General features: G+C 38.5%; 3 pseudogenes; 2 read left to right on the forward strand and 1 right to left on the reverse strand.

Annotated features, from left to right (window-relative positions):
- Window positions 1-2,885: 2,885 nt before the first annotated feature.
- On the forward strand, window positions 2,886-4,810 carry LOC146908848 (lysM domain receptor-like kinase 4; annotated as a pseudogene).
- Window positions 4,811-5,499: 689 nt separating this feature from the next.
- LOC146908849 (uncharacterized) lies at window positions 5,500-7,667 on the forward strand (annotated as a pseudogene).
- A 4,236-nt stretch (window positions 7,668-11,903) lies between these two features.
- LOC146908850 (uncharacterized) lies at window positions 11,904-16,220 on the reverse strand (annotated as a pseudogene).
- Between the last annotated feature and the right edge of the window lie 2,511 nt (window positions 16,221-18,731).

Genomic DNA, 18,731 nt, shown 5'->3' on the forward strand with positions numbered 1-18,731 from the left:
GCCTTAAAAATATATAGTTTTTAAGGAAATGCTTAGATACATTGTATTCTTAAATACATTGTCAACTTATTTGTGTTTTTTAAATTTGTTTTGAATAGATATGGCTAGGGATGAGGATGAGCGGCAACGGGTTATTAGAGAGGATAGGATGCGCAAAGGTAAAGCGGCGAGTACCGCTAGCGCTCGGAAGGAGAGGGTGTACTGTCATTTACCTGAGCGGGTAAAGAGACAGTTCTTCTTTGTACATGATGTTCCCAGACATCCGTCAGCTGTCGCTCAGATGCCTACGTAGTTGCTGACCACTGTGTTGCTAGACGCTTAGACGTGGTTCTACCCTGATTGGGGAAATGGGTGTGATACACCATGGCATCATGAGCCTGGCTACATGGCTTGGTATTCCAAAGTCTTTCACCCTCGTATTCTCCCACCTGATGACAGATCTCTTCCCAGGCAGGCGAACATAGAGGAGGAGCATGCCAGGGAGATGCCTGACACACTGACGATCAACCGGGATGTGGTGCATATAGCTGATGATATTGTGGCCAGGCAAGCCGGGATGACTAAAGAGGAGATTGTCCAGAAGGTGATGCGGATAGCCAGTACTAGTCGTCCTGCCCTTACGTATCAGATTGCCAGGTGGCGCAGGGGGAGAGGCATGCTAGGCAGTAAGGTTGATTATGATTAGGCTTTTTTTATGTACTTTTTGACTATGATCATGGTGATGCATAATTATGACATGTTTCATACATTTTCGTATTTCTATGACATTTTCCGACATACCCTTATATTATTTCTTGCGTTTTAATTTTATCCTGTTCCTGTTAAATATTGGATGAATTTGTTTAGGTATCAATTGGTTATTGGATGTAATTTTTTTAGATGAATTTGTCTACTTATCAAAGGAGTTGGTTAGACACTAGAAAAACCATTGCAGACTGCACTGGTTCTGTTTACTGGTGTGAACGGCAGTTAACTGCCGCTGGTGCCAGCGGTTGTTAACTGCCGCCGATTTCTTAAGCGGCTGTTAACTGCCGCTAGAGGCTATTAGGTAATTTACTTGTGTCATTGTGAACTTTTCCATGTCAGAAAAGCAATTTTCAAGAAGGAAGGATGGGACTGCGCTTTGCAGCCAGGCTTACTGTAACTAAGCCCAATAACACTTGGCTAAATGCACCCGCTTGAAATAGTCTCTTTTATCCAGCCCATGTTTCTTTTCTTCTTCAAAGGCTGGAAAATATCTATTGACGAAAAAAAAAACTATTTATCTATTTATAGGTGATTAAAAAAAGGCATTCAACAATTTGTATGTCCATATCATTATGCATCATTACACTGATGTGAATCAACTAGAGTTAGTTGATAGGTTAGCAAGACCACAAAAAAAAAACGGTTACCAAGTTGATTTGGTAATTAAGAGTTAGTTAGATCAAACCACTCCTATAAATAGCTCTCATAGTAGAATAATTTTTATGAGCAGCAGCTTTCACATGAGTACTCTTATGCTTGCTTTGTTGATGATCAATATGATATTTATCCCTATGATTCCATGATCTTAACTTGGTATTCAAGTGATACTCGAGGGATGAAAACGATGATGATGCTTCTGCTTTCGATTCAACATACGATGAAGATGAAGAATCAGATGGTGATGAAGTTCTCACAACTTCTGCATAAATTCTGGAATCTTCAGCTTCTCAAGGTCGATTGGTTTTCAGCAGTTTTGAATCTTCGATTCAAACCTATTTCTTGTGTTCTCGAGAACATCGTCGATCGCGACGATTCTTAGTTCGATGTCTCTAACTCATCAGAAGATCTCTATAGTCTTAATCTAATTATATTATGTATGATTTATTCATATATCATATTCAACTTCACATTATGATAATGGGACACAATGTATGAAATGAGCAAAATAGTATATAAGTGACCATAAGATGAGTATTTTAAGATGCCAGATTTATACCACATTCTTGTACCTGTCATTTTCAGCCAAAGTTGTCAATTGGCTATAAATATGACAGAAATAGAGACTCTAAAGCTCGTACAATCCTTATTTTACAGGCCGATCTTATCAAGTTAAACTCAAAATCTATCATGGTCTCAAAGTCTATCATATATATCTCATATTAAGCAACCCAGTATTAACAGCTTGAAAAACCTCACAATAACCAATTTTGGAAGGTGGAATTAAGCTCAAAACCTACCAAACTCAATAATGGAATAATGTGTTTTTCTCCAAATAAATACTAACCATTTAAGATCCCTAAAGATTCGATTAAATATAAAATTAACATTCATTTAGCATAAAATCACAACAGCTTCTAAGTTTATAAATTGGTAGTCTACAAAACCATGCAACATTCACCTACAACATTTTTCTACAGCTCGCAACATGTTTTGAACAGGATTATCTAAATCTTTTGAAACTTAATGCTGGATCGACGATTGTCAGATATAGTCTCTTCGGAAGATGTGTCTCTGTCAATAACAATCAAGTCGTTGTCTTGTTTGCTGACATGATGTTCCAGAGATTTGTTCATTTTCAGCATCCATTATTTTCTTCTTGAATATGTTGAATAGTGAGAAGGATTTGACATATGTTTTGGATGATTAAGGTTTAGTTTGTTGAACACTCATTCTTTCATCCAACATCATGCAACCACCTGACTGAGATTGAGTAGTCCTACTACTAGGGCAGACATCATTAATAGCCTTTCATCCTGAAATCATCTGGTTATTCAAGATATCAATATTGACGGGGATGACATCTTTGTAGATTATGAAAATTATCATCCTTAAATTCAGAGATGTAAAAAACATCATCCTTTTGTACCTTTGTATTGCTTGAGTTTAAAAATTCCAGTTGAGTAACTTGACTTTCGACAATGGCAGATCTAATGCATGTAGAGTTAGATTTGGCAAACAAGAGAATGCTTGTCAGCACCAATGTTCAATTCAACAGTGTGCTCTTCTGTGCCACATGAAAATACAATACGAATCATTTAAACAAATGCGAAATTGAATGTAAAAGCTGCTGTCAAGAGAAATATTTGTCATCGATCACAACTTCATGTTTATAGAACAAAATCACATGCACGTTAAAGATTAAGTGACCAATAATTGAAGGAAGAAGGACAGAGGTCTTAAAAACTAACATTGATAGGGATTCCTTGGCAATCTTTATGAAAATGTTCCGCTTCCTTGTGTTTCAGTGATCAACTCTGGCTTAGAACTTCTGTTCCAGCCATTTGAGTGTCGATTTTCACTACGTCTTCCCCATGATGCAGTTTCTCCCACATGTGTCATATACTCCTACTGTTAGAATGAATACATTCATGCAATTATTTTCACTACCAGCTAATTTGATATTCTATTAGATTTATAGTATTCAATGCTCAATCAATGTAGAATCGTAAGCTCGTAAACTACTAGCCAAATTGAGAGTTTACTTTAACTTGTAAGAGTTTATCAAAATGAAAGTTTACACGCGAGTTAACTCGTTTTTATGACCTAGAAAATTATATACTCGTAGGAGTTTAAGAGTTAACTTGAGAATTTTACAATCTTATATGTAGAAACTTGGTTTATTAGTTTGAGTTTGACGGAATATACCAGGTTTCAGAAACCACTCCACTAGTACACGAAGTGTTAGCATCTCTCACTTGAGGTCTGTGATCAATTAATTCATCAAGGACAAGTAAATTGAAACTTTTGATCAACTCTTATGCCCTTTAAGCTATCTATCTGATATTAATATCACTACATTTAGTAAAGATTTAAAAACAAACAATTACAAACCCATGGATAATAAATACTCAGACTATCAGCCCAATAATGTCGTAACATAAGTCAACACGTTTCTTTTGACAGAATGAGGTTCCAAAATAAAAATACGAAATTTATCATACATAGAATATCCTCTATAAAACATATTACATATCATAATGGATGGGCCAATCAGAATTTTGAGTAACAAACCATAAGGTTTAAGAGAACCACTTGGAAGCCATACTTTTTTTGTGTCTGATCAAGCTCCCCTCTTTCTGAAAGCTCTGCTGATTGTTTAAGGTCTTATTAGAAAAAACCTATAATAGTTCTATGTCTGGTACATTATTTGCAGGACACAGTGATTCGTCACTAGAAGAGGGTTTATGAGAATCACATATAAGTCATCACGGAATTCATTTTTAGTTTTCAGATCCAAACCTCCTTATGACAACCTTGCAAGCTTTGCCTATCTTCTTGGCTCTAAAACATCTATAATATCCTCAATCAACAACATCTGAAGAGATACCAAACTTCGTTCTAATAAAATAATCATTGTCCCTATCCATTGTTCATGTTCAGGAAATATCTACCAACATAGCACCCCCTACACTGTCAAAAAAGGTGATACCTATTATCACTTAGTAAATGGTACTTACCAAAGAAAGCCTCACAACATGTCGGCTTTGAAGGGTCAGAATTCAATGCTTCTGTGAAAACATTGCAATTGATGTTGAGCTCACATTTTCAGTACTTTGTGCTTTTCCTAGAACAAAACAGATGGTGAAAGCAATCACCTTCTTGTTGGTATACTCAGTGAACAATGGTGAAACTGATAAGTAAATAGGAGAGGCGTAAGGTGTTGATGAACAGACAACAGAGCATATAAGAGGCAAATGAGTTGCAAAGGGCACAAAGTGAAAAAAGAGGTGTAATTCGCTTTGCCTTTTATTTTTTGAAAAGCCAAGATGGACACACACACACACATATACCAACCAAAAGGCTCCTCAGCACAAAGAGTGCACGAGATCGAGAAGAACTCTGAGAGTTTACAGAAAAGTTACAAACTCATGAAAAACAACAACTCGGAAAAGATCAATAGGTTTTAAATCACCCCATATACAGTAAAGGATTAGCCCACCATTTATTAATGTCACAAATAAAAGCCGGATTTTTTGCTTTCATCCACCAAAACGATATTAATTAACTTTGTCAATCAACTTGGACATTGTCTGTTCCTGTTGTCGAAAAAAGAGAGAGTTCTCTTTGCAAATAACCCAAACAGACGCCAACCAAACAATATGCATCAAAGTCCTTATTTTTTTGTAGAAACCACAAAAAGAGCCAAGTAAGCAAAAGAGGATCATGATAGTTTCAATTGTACTTGTTCCTGGGAAGGGTTGCAGATGGATCACTGTAACAAATCTCATCGTCAAACGTTTTTTGACGAAATAGTATAAACCTTTTACAAATCAGATATAATTCTGTTAAGATTTTTGTTTTTTTATGACAGACATAGAATTTCGCTATAGCCAACCGACAAGGTTTGGTTTTGGTTGTGTCGCCATAGCCAAGTATGCAGGATCTAATATATTTGGACTAAAATACCCTTGATATTTTTCTAATACTTGACATTAATTGTATTATAAATCTCAAAGTTCTTTGTCCCAACTGAGGGTAAGTTGAAAAATCATAAATTAGTCATTGAAAAATCATAAATTATTTGTTTCAACTGATAGAATATGACTTTATGTAATTATGTTAGTAATTATTGCTTGACTTTATGTAATTATGTTAGTCATTATGTTAGTTATTATTAGGTAATTACTCTCCATTATTTTGTAATTACTTTCCTAGGTTTGACTCTACCTATTGTAACTATATGTACTCTTGATCATTATCAATGAAAGGCACGGAATTGATTTCCTTCATGGTATCACGAGTCTAATTTCCAGTAACCTATCTCTTTCTTCCTTACAGCCGCCGCCACTTTCTTCAACCAAGGCCGCCGCTTCCTACTCCCTTGAGCCGCCCACTGCCGCTCAAGCGTCTTCCTTAGCCAAACCAACTAGCAGCTTTCTCTTGTGTCGCGCCTCTCTCTTGCGCAACCCATTGCTGCCACACCATGTCTTCCTCTCCTGCCATGTCGTCGTCCGCCGCCGTGTCCTCCACCACTGCCGCGACCTCCAATTCGGCAAAACCTGATTTTCATCCGGCCCTTGCCGTGACCAATATAAAAAATAGCATTCCCTTTGTGCTAGAAATGGAGAAGGATCACTACGCCATGTGGGCTGAATTGTTTGAGATTCATGCTCGTGCCCACAAGGTTGTCGATCACATTATTCCTCAACCTGGAAAAGAGAAGCCTGCTTCCACTGATGCTAGTTTTGAAATGTGGACAATTCTCGATTCAACGGTTCTTCAATGGATTTATTCCACCATCTCTTTTGATCTCCTTACCACCATTATGGAAAAAGGATCCACTGCCATGGCTGCCTGGAAACGTTTGGCTGACATCTTTGAGGATAATCAAAACTCACGTGCAGTTGCTCTTGAGCAAGATTTCTCATCCACTCGCATGGAGGATTTTCCAAATGTTTCTGCCTATTGTCAACGTCTCAAGCAACTTTCTGATCAGTTGAAAAACGTTGGAGCACCTGTCAGCAGTCACCGTCTGGTCCTTCAGCTGGTGTCTGGTCTTTCTGAGCCGTACCGCGGGGTTGGCACCTTAATCCGCCAAAGTAATCCATTGCCATCATTCTTTCAGGCGCGATCCATGCTTACCTTGGAGGAATCCGGCTTGGCAAAAATGCACAACACTAGTTCTCATACTGCCTTGCACACTACAGCTCCAAAGGACTCTGATGACTCCTCTCAGCAGCACTCAAATCGTCGTCAGAACAACCGCTCTAGATCTGGACACAACCGCAACAATCAGAATCGCCCAAGAGGGCGTGGACAGCGTGGTGGTTCACGCTCCGATGGCCCCTTTGGACCTGCGGCAGCAGCTTCTTCTTGGCCTTCTCAGCCCTGGCAGCAGCAGTATCCACCCTGGTCTCCTTGGGGTTGGACCCCACCTCCTTGGGGTGTGCCTCCTTGCCCTTATCCTACATCTTAGTGGACTCGTCCCACCGGTCCTTCAAGTCAGCCGGGCATTCTAGGTCAGCGCCCTCAGGCTCACACTGCTACGGTTTCACCAGCACCCACTGACATTGCAGCTGCTATGCATACCATGTCTCTCACTCCTCCGGATAGCACATGGTACATGGACACTGGAGCTTCGTCCCATACAGCCGCATCGCAAGGTAATCTCTCGTCTTATTCTAATTTGAGTCATTTAAATCAGAAACTGATTGTTGGTAGTGGACAAGGTATCCCAATTCAAGGATCTGGTCACACAACTTTACCTACATCTCACAAACAGAAACCCTTAAACCTTAACAATGTTTTACACACACCACAAATTATTAAAAATTTGATTTCTGTGCGACAACTCACAACTGACAATAATGTTTCTGTGTCATTTGACCGATTTGGTTTCTCGATATTTGACTTTCAGACGGGGATTTCTCTCATGAGATGTAATAGCCTCGGAGATCTCTATCCAGTCACCTCTCCCTCTCACTTTGCTGGTCTTGCTTCCAGTATCTGGCACAGACGCCTTGGTCATCCTAGTTCTTCTATTTTGCAGTCTCTTCATAAAAATAAGTTCATTAGTAGTGAACAATTGAGTACTAAGACTATTTGTAATTCTTGTGTGTTTGGCAAACATGTTAAGTTGCCTTTTAATTCATCCAAAAATGTTACTTTAATTCCATTTGATATTTTACACAGTGATTTATGGACATCACCAATTTTAAGTTCCTCTGGTCATCGGTATTATGTTTTATTCTTGGATGATTATTCTGATTTTTTGAGGACATTTCCTATAAGCAACAAGTCTCAAGTTTTTGAAATGTTCATTTCACTTTCCAATCAAATTCGCACACAATTTTCTCAAACTGTCAAATGTTTTCAATGTGATAATGGGCGTGAATATAATAATTCACTATTTCATAAATATTGTGTTGATAATGGTCTTATTTTTCGTTTCTCTTGCCCTCACACATCATCTCAAAATGGCAAGGCGGAACGTAAGATACGCACTATTAACAACATGATTCGCACTCTTCTCGCTCATTCGTCTGTTTCTCCCTCATTTTGGCATCATGCACTTCAAATGGCCACATATCTTCTTAATATCCTTCCTCAAAAGAATCTAGCCAATTACTCTTCAACCCAACTCTTGTATCACCGTGACCCCTCCTACACACATCTTCGTGTCTTTGGTTGTCTTTGTTATCCTTTGTTTCCATCAACTACCATTAACAAACTACAACCACGCTCGACCCCGTGTGTCTTCTTAGGGTATCCCATTAACCACAGAGGTTATAAATGTTTTGATTTGTCGCATAGAAAGATCATTATTTCCCGCCATGTAATTTTTGATGAGACCCAATTCCCCTTTTCCCAACTATCTTCACCACCTCTCCCTGACTATAAATGTTTTACTGATGACTTACACCCACATATTGTCCACCAGTGGAATAATCCTACCTTACAACCTCTTCCTGCTAACTCTCCTAGTCCGCCACCTGACCATCTGTCTCCCTCTATGGCCGGAACCCCTAATACTTCTCCTACCATGACATCTTCTTCCACCTCTATAGATTCACCTAATACCTCTCCATCACCTACACCACCGGCCCCGCCCGCACCTCCTACTAGGACCATGGCCACCCGTAGCATGCGAGGTATCCACAAACCCAGAAAACTCTTTAACCTTTCTGTCACCATTGATGATCGGACCATCTCACCACTTCCCAAAAACCCTAAACTAGCCTTATCTGACCCTAATTGGAAATCCGCAATGCAGTCTGAATTTAATGCTCTTATTAGAAATAATACGTGGGATTTGGTTCCACGACCTTGTGATGTTAATATTATTCGTTGTATGTGGATTTTTCGTCATAAAAAGAAATCTAATGGTGTTTTTGAGCGTTACAAGGCTCGTCTTGTAGGTGATGGCAGGTCACAGATTGCAGGTGTAGATTGTGATGAGACATTCAGTCCTGTAGTAAAACCGGCGACGATTCGCACCGTTCTCACCATTGCACTGTCCAAATCCTGGCCTATTCATCAGCTAGATGTTCAAAATGCATTTCTACATGGTGACCTTCATGAAACAGTATACATGCATCAGCCACTAGGTTTTCGTGATCCTCATCGCCCAGATTATGTGTGTCGATTGCGAAAATCACTTTATGGTCTTAAGCAAGCGCCTCGTGCCTGGTACCAGCGCTTTGCTGACTTTGTCTCCACCATTGGATTTCAGCATAGCACTTCAGATCACTCACTCTTCATCTACCGACGTGGCTCTGATATGGCTTACATCTTGCTTTATGTTGATGACATCATCCTCATCACCTCCTCCCATGATCTTCGAAAATCTATCATGGCACTCCTTGCATCTGAGTTTGCCATGAAGGATTTGGGTCCACTGAGTTACTTCTTGGGCATTTCCGTGACTAGACATGATGGTGGACTCTTCCTCAGCCAGAGTACTTATGCTAGTGATATTATTGCTCGAGCAGGCATGGCCTCGTGCAAACCTTCTGCTACTCCAGTTGACACCAAACAGAAGCTCAGTACCACCGCCGGCACTTCATATGACGATCCTACTCTATATCGAAGTCTTGCAGGAGCCTTGCAGTATCTTACTTTCACCCGACCTGACATCTCTTATGCTGTCCAACAGGTGTGTCTTCACATGCATGCCCCTTGCACCGACCACATGCTTGCCCTCAAACGCATCTTGCGTTATGTTCAGGGCACCCTACACTATGGTTTGCATCTTTATTCATCCCCTATTGAGAAACTTATCTCCTACACTGATGCTGATTGGGTTGGATGTCCTGACACCCGTCGTTCGACCTCTGGCTATTGTGTGTTTCTTGGTGAAAACCTCATTTCCTGGTCTTCCAAACGACAACCCACACTTTCTCGCTCCAGTGCAGAAGCTGAGTACAGGGGTGTTGCTAATGTGGTTTCTGAATCGTGTTGGCTTCGCAATCTTCTCTTAGAGCTTCACTACCCACTTTCCCAAGCTACTTTGGTGTACTGTGATAATGTTAGTGCCATATACCTTTCTGGTAATCCAGTGCAGCATCAACGTACTAAACATATTGAGATGGACATTCACTTTGTTCGGGAAAAGGTCGCGCATGGCCAGGCACGCGTCCTTCATGTTCCTTCTCGTCATCAGATTGCTGACATTTTCACCAAAGGCCTACCTCGAGTTCTTTTTGATGATTTTCGGACCAGTCTAAGCGTCCGTGAACCTCCCGCTTCGACTGCGGGGGTGTGATAGAATATGACTTTATGTAATTATGTTAGTAATTATTGCTTGACTTTATGTAATTATGTTAGTCATTATGTTAGTTATTATTAGGTAATTACTCTCCATTATTTTGTAATTACTTTCCTAGGTTTGACTCTACCTATTGTAACTATATGTACTCTTGATCATTATCAATGAAAGGCACGGAATTGATTTCCTTCATCAACGAATAAGAGTATTGATATCTCGGTCGTTACATTAATTCAACGACTGATATTTCACTGGAATAGGAGGGGTTACAAGTAAAAATAGAGATGTTTCTCCCTAGTTCTAAGTCACTGCATCCACCCGAATTTGAAAAATGTCTCCCATTGTTTATTTGCAAGGGTTGGTATATTTCTGATTTAGTTTCTTGTGGGTTACAATTTCTATCAATGAATACAGAAAAGGAGAGTGAACATTCATCATGAGAAGTAATTCAGGCAAAACGATGTTACAAGAGAAGTTATCATCTTATGGAAATGGAGAAATGACAAAGACTTTTACAACAATGGAGCTGCAAAGAGAAACAAATAACTACAACCAGAGTATGTTCCTTAGTCATGGAGGCTATGGCAAAGGTGTACAAAGGAATGTTAGCGGCATAGTCACAGTTAAAAAGTCGAAACAGTTTGACAGCAAGAAAAGATTATACTGGACAACCAACTCTCACAGATTTTAGATGCCACAGTGCTTAAGGTAGCAAGGGAAGACGACATCCTTGCTATTGCAAATCTTACATGGAGGTTCAAAACCTAATGGTAAGAAAAAACTAACAACAAAATTAGAAGAACTGAGAAAGGTACACAATTCCTTACATATCAAAGATGATAAGTAGTAACTAATTGATGGTTAATAATTTGAGCATACAACTAATTATTTCATGAGTACATGGTGGAAAGCTTTTCGCTATCCTCACAAATGGAGTCCACATCCTTCTAAAATGCCAGATTGATAGAGATTCTTGATCTTTATGCTCTGCGTTCATTTTAAACTTAAGATGAAGGTGTATCCCAAAGATGGCTAGGGATAAATGACATTCGCTTATTGTTTTACTCCTGAATCTGTATATACTCATCCATGAAATAAATATTAATCATTTGGGTTAAGATTTGGATGAATCTTGAAAGGAACTTTGTTTACAAAAAAAGCAATATAATCTTATTGGTGTTTAATTATACATAAACTAATTACAAGTATATTATAGACTAAATTAGACATTGCATGCATTAAGATAGCACCCCATTTCGCATAACAAGTGTCCATTGTCAACTAATGTCATAGGTTTTGTATCAAGTCTTCAAGCAAAAAACACAACGAAAGAGTGGAAGGAAACAAATTGCCCAATATTAACACAGCAATAACGTTTAAAATACTGTAAAAGATAAAACATAAATGATGAAATAAGTTAAAGATGAAATTCATGTGACAACTTTACTCTCAAGAAAATAGTAATGCAAATATTTCACAATAACATTATTTTTGTTGGTTATCACCACCGTTGTCATCTTCTTAAGTATTATCAAATGAAATGAAAGAGGGAAAATTCTCATCATTGATCAAAGTGTTACACCTCTATATATATATAGTTCAAGCATAAGCTATGTAACTAACTCAACTAACAAAGAAGAATGAAGTACAAAGACTAAAATGCCCTCTAACAATTACTTGGGCTGCAAGCTATCTACTTTATTGTGTTTATTTTCTTCTATTTTTAATATTAAGCTTCATCAGTGGCACTAGGGAGTGACAGCAGAGACTCTGTATAAACGGCCATTTGGTTTTTCCCCGATGATAAACCCTAACGATGATGCTCTAGTGCTGTCCTTTATTATTAAACTTTACCAATCTACCCATACCAACAGTTCCAACTATATCACCACAATTTGTAAAGGATATTAGGGAAAAGTCCACAATAGAATGCCTAGAAAAAACAAGAGTCTGAGTCCAAGATGAATCCACCGCATATTCCTGCATCACCCATATCTTCAATGTATCTATCTCCACAAACCATACACCGATAAGTCCACCAAATACCAACAAATCATAATCTACAAGAGAGCAAGTAACATAAAAATCATTTGGCAAAGCTATCTCTGACATTGTCATTTCCTTTAAATCAAAAGCAATAATTACATCCTTGAAGGTTTCATAATTATAAATCAGCCAATGAATAGCCCCATTTAAGAACGACCCAACTCTCGGACCAAGTTGATGGACACCAGTAATAATCCTATAAGGCAAATTGTTGTGAAAGTGACTCAAAATTGGAGTTTGGAGGCCAAAAATTGATGTTTGCTGAAAGTACAAATCGGGGCCCGAATGGCAAAAATCGGGGCCCGATTTTGGCTGTCTTTGGGAGCAGTTTGGTACTGGAAAAATCGGCGCCCGAATGGTAAAAATCGGGGCCCGATTTTGCGTGCTGTTATTTTTTAGAAACGTATTTTTTGGGCCAGATTTGGTACAATTTTATGAGAGTTTCTTTTACTATAAATATAGGCATTGTATCAGTGTAAACCTGGAGATAGAGGGGGCTGAAACAAGGGTTTAGAAATCAAACTAGGGTTTGTATAGAGTTTGTCTTTTGGCAACAAACTAGGGTTTGAAGGTTGATTCACCTTGGGAAACACTATTAGGATTGAGTCTCTTGGTTACGGGAAGAGGCTGGGATTTGGGTAGAATTAGGCGGGAGACTTATTCTTGTAACCCATTGAAATCTCTTTTGTAACGTTACTCATCATATAGTGGAACGGAGGGCTGCTCTCTCCCCCAGACTAGGTCAATTTGGACTGAACTGGGTAAACAGATTCTTTGTGTTCTCTCTTCCTTTTTTCTCGCTGTTGTTTTCTACTTTTGGCTTGTGATTATAACTGTTCCATACACTTTGATTTTGGTTGCTTAATTATCCCTTGCTCCACACATCAAGTTGTTATTGGTGTGAGTTTTTCATCGAATTTGCAACAATTGGCGCCCACCGTGGGGCAAAGGTCAAAGGATAATCTAGTACCATGGGTTCGAAGTGGGATATTGAGAAGTTTACCGGCGATAACGATTTTGGGTTATGGAAGGTAAAGATGGAAGCGGTGTTAATACAGCAGAAGTGTGAGAAAGCTTTGAAGGGTGAAGGTTCGTTACCGGTCACCATGTCACGAGCGGAGAAGACCGAGATGGTGGACAAGGCCAGGAGTGCCATTGTCTTGTGCCTCGGGGATAAAGTTTTGAGAGAAGTAGCAAAGGAACCAACCGCGGCATCGATGTGGGCAAAGTTGGAATCTTTGTATATGACAAAGTCTTTGGCTCATCGGCAATTCCTAAAGCAACAACTCTACTCATTCAAGATGGTGGAGTCAAAGGCCATCATGGAGCAACTTACAGAGTTCAACAAAATCCTTGATGACTTGGAGAATATTGAGGTGCAACTTGAGGATGAAGATAAAGTTATACTCTTGTTGTGTGCTCTACCGAAATCTTATGAATCGTTCAAAGATACCATGCTCTATGGCAAAGAAGGCACTGTTACCTTGGAAGAAGTTCAAGCGGCTTTGAGAACCAAGGAGTTGACCAAGTCCAAGGACTTGAGAATTCATGAAAACGGTGAAGGCCTAAGTGTCTCAAGAGGGAATGGTGGAGGTAGAGGTAACCGGAGAAAGAGTGGTAAGAAGTCAAAGTCTGAATGCTTTAACTGTCACAAGATGGGTCACTTCATGAAGGATTGTCCGGAGATTAATGGTAACTCCGCACAAATTGTCACTGAGGGTTATGAGGATGCAGGTGCTCTGATGGTGTGGTGTTGTTTGGAGGATGAAGGTGATGTTGGTCACCTTGAGAATGATGCCTAGTGGAGCGGTGATCGTCTGGAGAGACGTTAAACACTCAACATCAGCCTGGAGAGGCGGTGGTAAGAATACTCATGATCAGTCTGGAGAGGCGGAGGCAACAATACTCATGATCTACCTGTTGAGGTGGATTTTCAAGGTTGAAGACATAGTCGGATGTACGCATTTACTAGTTGAGGTAGAGTACGCTCAGCATGAGGTGGAGTTGAACACACCGGTAATGGTACGACTATGGAGGACCTTGGGTGCTATATGGATAGCACAGCTTGCGGGATTACTCTAAAAGAAGGCCAAGGGTGATTGGATGCAAGGAGACCTTCAAGGAAACGGGAGATGTCCTGTGTTGAAGATGTCATGGTGAATGCTTGTGGGACTACCTAAAATACCTAGCGTAGTTAGACTACAAGGACCTTCGAGAAGGCGGAAGACATTCTGAGGGCTGAAGGGATGGGAGGTGTATACTTGTGGATTACTCTAAAAGCCAAGGGTGATTGGGAACAAGTAGATCTTCAAGGAAACGGGAGATGTCTCGTGTTGAAGAGGTTATGGTAAAGGCTTGTGGAACTACCTAAAATTCCTGGCGTAGTTGGACTGCAAGTATCTTCGAGAAGGCGGAAGACATTCCGATGGCTGAAGAGGTTAGGGTGTAAACTTGTGGAGCTACTTGGTGTAGTGGGAACAAGGGAAAGAGCAGCAAGGTGTTGATGTTAAATGGGCATCATCACTAATTTGGAGTCAAGGTGGAGATTGTTGTGAAAGTGACTCAAAATTGGAGTTTGGAGGCCAAAAATTGATGTTTGCTGAAAGTACAAATCGGGGCCCGAATGGCAAAAATTGGGGCCCGATTTTGGCTGTCTTTGGGAGCAGTTTGGTACTGGAAAAATCGGCGCCCGAATGGTAAAAATCGGGGCCCGATTTTGCGTGCTGTTATTTTTCAGAAACGTATTTTTTGGGCCAGATTTGGTACAATTTTATGGGAGTTTCTTTTACTATAAATATAGGCATTGTATCAGTGTAAACCTGGAGATAGAGGGGGCTGAAACAAGGGTTTAGAAATCAAACTAGGGTTTGTATAGAGTTTGTCTCTTGGCAACAAACTAGGGTTTGAAGGTTGATTCACCTTGGGAAACACTATTAGGATTGAGTCTCTTGGTTACGGGAAGAGGCTGGGATTTGGGTAGAATTAGGCGAGACTTATTCTTGTAACCCATTGAAATCTCTTTTGTAACGTTACTCATCATATAGTGGAATGGAGGGCTGCTCTCTCCCCCAGACTAGGTCAATTTGGACTGAACTGGGTAAACAGATTCTTTGTGTTCTCTCTTCCTTTTTTCTCGCTGTTGTTTTCTACTTTTGACTTGTGATTATAACTGTTCCATACACTTTGATTTTGGTTGCTTAATTATCCCTTGCTCCACACATCAAGTTGTTATTGGTGTGAGTTTTTCATCGAATTTGCAACACAAATGAGAAGAAACCTTAATTTGTTTCCACTTATTAGCTCTCAACGAGAAAATCTCCAAGTCAATTGTACCAGATACCGGCTCATAGTCATAGTCATCGTTATCTTCATAGGACCCAAAAACTACCAAGTAATCATCAGTTGACAGATCATATGCCAAGCCATACAAGAACTTGAGAATATAACCTTTGCCGGCAGTAGTTATAGGAGTCGGATGTATTTGTTTGATGACACCAGTGGATGGATTCCAAAAGTAGAGGCATGTGAAACAATCCAATAATAGAAACCCTCTACACAACCTCTAATTACCGGAGCAGATTGGCAAGGCAAAAAAGCAAGGCTTAATGAATGATAAGCAGAATCATCATTGAGTGATGCATTAAAATCTATTGTCAGGGCTTTACCATTGAAAGGATTAGAAGCTCTGGAGATCACAAGTTTATGTGTGGATGATGAGGAAGCAAGTTGAAAATGTGAAGTTGCAAAGTTGGGATGAGAGATAGAAAGCCATGATATACGGACACACTTGCAAAGTAGTACAGACTTCACTTGTAACGTCAGGATTTCATAACAAAGAATCCATATAATCAAATAAACAAAGACAAAGTATCTAAAAAAGCCAGCCCTAATTTTTTAACGATAGAAACTCCACCCTGTCTCCAAGTTTTCTTTCTCCTTCATTCATAGAAGTGATGTGATTTTAGGTCATTTTTTTTAACTAGGATCACCCCCTCTGCATCTATTTCCCTTTTCTTTCAATTTAAATAAGTGGTTTTCACACATATTAAGTTTTTCATTTTGTGTTTTTTGTGATTTCGTGGTCTGAGTGCAGTGTTGTATTGTTTATCGTTTTTTGTGGCATTTGATTCCGTGTCTGGTTGCGGTGTTCGTTTGATTTCTATTGAAAAATCAACTTCAATCAATTTCATATTCAATCAATAATTCGGGCTTCGGCGTTGCAGATCCGGAAGCATGGGTATTTCGCTGACATAGAATTTATCATATTATTTGTAGGCATTTTGTCGTTGTATGCTATTACTTTGGACGTTGTGAGTTTGTTTGCAGATCCACTATTTACGTTTTTAGCGATGCTGAACATGTTATTGTATATGGTGTACTAGTCTCAATTTGAATGAATGAATATCGTTTTGTTTTTATATAAAAAAAAAAGATATCTCAAACTATATTTTAGCAAGAATGTGGGAATGGAAGCTTAAAAAAATCACTTTAAAAAATGTCTTTGTTACAGATTTTTTAAAATTAGAATTTAAAAGAAAAATAGATTTTCTAGAAAATCAGTTTGGATAACTTTACTGGGTACTTTAAGTTTCACGTTTATTTTAAATAGGTCCTTTAAGTTTCGAGCTTGTTTCAGATAGGTCCTTTCTGTCAACCTCCGTTAAGCCAAAGTTGTTTTGTTCATTAAGCCAAAGCTTATATGCCCGTTAAGTGGGTGAGGTGGTTCTCTCTGACACTTGGCATCAATTTTTTTCCCAACCAGATCAACTTTGGCTTAACAAACATATCAACTTTGCCTTAACATAGGTTGATAGAAAGGACCTATCTAAAACAAACTCGAACTTAAAGGACATATCTGAAACCTTAGAAACTTAAATGACCTATCCGAAACAAACTCGAAACTTAAAGGACCTATCTGAAACCTTAGAAACTTAAAGGATCTATCTGAAACAAACACGAAACTTAAAGGACCCAGGGAGGTATTTGGCCTAACTTTTTTAGCAAGTAAACTTTCAAAAATCCAAACTATATTTTAACAAAAATGTGGGAATGGAAGCTAAAACAACAATAGCAAATATATTTCAATTCAATGTTGCTATGAATACTGGAAAATACTGGCGGTTGAATCAATGAATGAATGAAATATATGGATTGTTCTTATATACACATGTGAACGTGCTCATCATAACTACCGTTACTAATTACATATGAACCTGAAATTACAATGAATGTGAAATGAAATGTAATATGCAACTAAACTTCTAGAACAAGTCAAGTCTAAACTTCATTTTAAGCATGTGCATGAAAGTGTATCATGTAAGAAAGTAACAATAGTCACTTTGATTTTAAAAAAAAAAAAAAAAAGTGTAATGTATAGTCACAATATATCGTCGTATCAAAATTTTAAAATAGCCACTGATTCTGCGTTTCGTTAGTCAAAATAGTCCATGATATTAAAATGTTTCATTAATATTGTCATATTATTCCTTCAATATACTTATTTATTCTCATATCAGTCCATATAAGTATTTACTTATAGTCACTTCAGTCCTTATATGAGAATAGTTATTGTGAGCATTGAGAGATTATTTTAGCGTTATGGACTATTTTGACTAACATAGTGCACAATCAGAGACTATTTTAGAATTCGGATACATTGAGGGACTATTGTGACTAATCATTACACATCCAGGACTAAAGTGATCATTACACCTGAATGAATTACATCAGCAAAATAAATCATAGTTATTATGGATTATGGAATCTTTATCTTATGAGTATGACCGAGATAGTGATTATAAAGTCTGTAGGATCTTTATCTTATGAGTCAATTTTATTGAGTTAAACTGAAAATCTACTATGGATTATGGAATCAAAGTATTTCTTATGCCTCTTAGTAGGCCACTCATATTATTTTCGCACCATGCCCAATAGATCTGACCATGAGAGGGCATTTGAAAAAAAAAAAAAAAAAAAACTCACTTTAACCAATTTCGGAAGACGAAATTAAGCCTAAAACCTATCAAAAACAATGTTGGAACAGTGCATTTTTTTCTTCATATAAATACTAACCACTTAAGATCACTACATGTTTTGAAGAAGGATTGTCTAACAGAAAATACATTCTTCAAATCTTCAAGTTGGCACGGTCAATTCTTATTTTCATTTAGTCATAAACCAACGAGTCTTTCGTCGGATACAATTTCCTTAGAAGAAGTGTTACCATTAATAACAATCAAGTCGTCTTGTTTTGCCGACATGATATTCCAGAGACTCATTCATTTTCAGCAACCTATATTTCCTTCTTGAACAGTTTGAATAGTAAGAATCATTTGACAATCATTGTTACACTGTCAAAAAAGGTGATACCTATTATTATCTCTGAAAACATTTCAATTCATATTGAGCTCACAGTTTCGGTACTTTTATGCATTTCCTACAACAAAACAGATGACAAAAGTGATTACCTTCTTGCTGGTTTACTCAGTCAACTATGTTGAAACTATTTAGT

Source organism: Medicago sativa, chromosome 7 (assembly GCF_051527215.1).
Source record: "Medicago sativa cultivar Bolivia chromosome 7, Bolivia_mono, whole genome shotgun sequence".
Taxonomy (NCBI): domain Eukaryota; kingdom Viridiplantae; phylum Streptophyta; class Magnoliopsida; order Fabales; family Fabaceae; genus Medicago; species Medicago sativa.